The sequence below is a fragment of the Triticum urartu genome, chromosome 6 (genome assembly GCF_003073215.2).
Source record: "Triticum urartu cultivar G1812 chromosome 6, Tu2.1, whole genome shotgun sequence".
NCBI classification, from domain to species: Eukaryota; Viridiplantae; Streptophyta; class Magnoliopsida; order Poales; family Poaceae; genus Triticum; species Triticum urartu.
This window is the reverse complement of record NC_053027.1, coordinates 54,418,475-54,421,510: the sequence shown is the minus strand read 5'-3', so window position 1 is coordinate 54,421,510 and position 3,036 is coordinate 54,418,475. Positions and strand designations below refer to the sequence as shown.

The following is a 3,036-nucleotide window of genomic DNA, read 5'->3' as shown; positions in this document are numbered from 1 at the left end:
AAAGAAAAAACAAAAACGAAGAAAGCCGATGAAAAAAAAAGCATAAGAAAATTGAAGAAAAAAGTTCAGTCAAAACTTACCAAGAAACAGAAAGAAGGGTGAAGAAAAAAAGAAACTGAGAAAAAAAAACAAAGAAAGCCAACATATAAAGAAGAAAAAAGGAAAAACCAAAGAAACCTGGTGAAACATATATAACGAAGAAGAAAATAAAAAGCATATAAGAAATAAAATAGAAGAAAACAAGAAGCAAAACAAGAAAGGCTGACCTAAACAGTCAAACGCAAGCCCATCTCAAAAGGTGCTGCAGCCTTTGCATGACACTCAAAGGTGCATGGTTCTGATGACGTTGTGGCGTTGTTGGTTCATCCGAAATGAAATTGTTCACCATAAGAATCCGCCCCCTTGTGTTTCGAGATGACCAGGGAAATATAATCTTCTCCACAAGCAGGACACTTTACTCTTGTCGGGATGCTTTGAAGGCATAGTTGTGTGCTTGCATGGAGGACTTATCGCTTGCGATCCAGAGAAGTGAGCTCCCAGTTGTCATTGAGATAGACTCGTTAGTTGCGGTCAAGATGATCTAGGGGCGTGATCAAGACAAGTCTATTTATGCTTCTCTAGTCAAAAAGATTAGATATCTCTTATCTCTTCGTGAAAATTGTATTGCTCATATTAGTTGTTCTTAAAATAAGGTTAGTGATAGCTTAGCAAATTTCATTCGCACAAAGGGTAGAACAATGACTTGGATAGGTTCCGGTCCCTCATGCGCTCTGGAACTAGCTACTGCTGAGTGTAAGAGCATCTCCAGCCGTTCGGCCCCTTAGGGCGCCGAAAAAGAGCCGCCTGGAGGCGAACGGGCGCTAGCTTGGCGCGTGGGGGTGACTCCGTTCCCAGTCGTCGTCCCCTCAGGTCGCCGCCAATATCGCGCGAGCTCGGCGGCATTTCGTACAAATTTGTGCAAACTCGACGATATGGCATGAACTGGGTGAAATTTCGTTAAAATTTGTACAAAAAAGATAAAACATGCAAACTACGCCTACTACTACGCCAAACTATGGCTAGCCATTGTGCCGCGTGCACCGCCCGCCATCTACATGCCGAGAAGCCTGTAGAAACGGGTGTAGTCGCTGCCGTCGTTGTCGCGCGTGTCCCGCCGGAGCCACCGCCGTCTCTGCTGCACCCCTGGCCAGGGTTGCCGACGCGCGGCGGGGTGCTGGACGGCCTGGCCTCGTCCTCCTCGTCACTGTCGAGGACGATGACGTCGTCCTCCTTGCGCCCGCGGTGCCGGGCCTGGAGCTCCGCGTATGCCTGGCGCTGGCGGCGCACCTTCTCGCGGACGCAGTCCTCCTTCGCCCATTTTAGGGCGACCTCGTCGTCGGGGGCCACCATGTCTGTTGGTGTCTACCCCTTGCCCTAGCTCGGCTCTACCTCTCTCTCTCTGCACTCAAGGAAGAAGAGGATAGGAGGAAGAAGGACACAAAGACACAGGTATTTTCCGGCGCACATACGCCACCCGCCACACAAACGGCATCCTTTTCTTTGAGCACGAACTCAATACCTGGCTGGCCTGGCTACAACGATCACCTCAAGGCTTTAATATAGCCGGGCCTGCGCTGGGCACGACCCACACGCTCCCACCCTGGCTGGCGCTCTGATCGGCCCGCTCCGCTCGCGGCCATTACGCGCACGAACACGAACGGCTCGTGGCGAGCCCGCAGCGATCACGCCCCACCTTGCGATCCTAAACCACCTAGCCCTATAACTATGCACTGGTGTGCGCACACGCACGCACCCACCGCGCCACACCGCGCCACACATGCACACAACACAGACCTAGCCTATACACTAGTCAGACACGAGTCGGACTATGCCCAGACCATCCAACGGTCGGATACTACCCCGACTATGGTCAGACAAGTGCCTCACCATGGCTTATTCCTACATTCACCCCCTAAGCCATGGCTCAGAGGAGTCCGTTGTCTTCAATTCCGACGATGTCCGCCAGCAGCACGCGCTCCACCGTCGGCTCCCTCCGCAGTTTGGGGCAGTCCCTCTTGAAGTGGCCGCGCTCGCCGCACTTGTAGCAGCGCCCGCCCCGGTTCCCGCCGCTGCTCGACGCCACGCTCTTGCCATCGTCGTCGTCCCGAGCACCGCTTTGTCGACGCTCCCGCGCTGCCCACTGCGCCGCCGTCATGAGAAGCTGGTCCCCGCCGCGCTCGCCGCCGTCTTGTCCACAGCGCCGTACACGCTCGTCGAACGCGCGCAGCCGCCCAAGCGCCTCGTCGAAGGCCATCTCCTCGATGACGCAAAACTGCTCGATCCCGGCGACGACGGGTAACAGCCGATCGGGCACCATGTCCAGGAGCTTCTTCACGAGCTCTGCGTCGCCCGGCGTCTCCCCGAGGTTCGCGAACCGCGCCGTCATCCCTGCCAGCCTCCCGGCGTACGCATCCAGCGCCTCGCCGTCCGCCATCTTCAGGCGATCGAACTCCCCGCGCAGCGTCGCCCGCCTCGCCGCGCGCACCCGATCGGCGCAGACGAACCTCACCTTCAGGGAGTCCCATACCTCCCTGGCGGTGAGCTTCGTTGCCACCTACAGCAGCACGTCCTCCGGTAGCCCGCCGAGGATCATCGCGCGTGCCGTCTTGCACCTTTTCCCGTTCACCGCCGCGTCCCCCGGCGCCACCGCCTCCCACAGAGTGTGGGCGTCGAGGATCGCCTGCGCCTTGACCGCCCACACCGTGTAGTTGTCCGGCGTGAGCATCGGCATCGCCATCGACACCGATCCGCCCGCGCCTCTGCCGTGTGGCACGATCGCCATTGCCGCCGGCGAGCTCCTGAACCGAAGCTCTGATGCCAATTGTTGGTGTCTACCCCTTGCCCTAGCTCGGCTCCACCTCTCTCTCTCTCTGCACTCAAGGAAGAAGAGGATAGGAGGAAGAAGAAGGACACAAAGACACAGGTATTTTCAGGCGCACGTACGCCACCCGCCGCACGAACGGCGTCCTTTTCTTTGAGTACGAACTCAATACCTGG

General features: G+C 56.7%; 1 pseudogene; it reads right to left on the bottom strand.

The window, feature by feature from the left end:
• Positions 1-1,963: 1,963 nt before the first annotated feature.
• Positions 1,964-2,564, bottom strand: LOC125517421 (annotated as a pseudogene).
• Between the last annotated feature and the right edge of the window lie 472 nt (positions 2,565-3,036).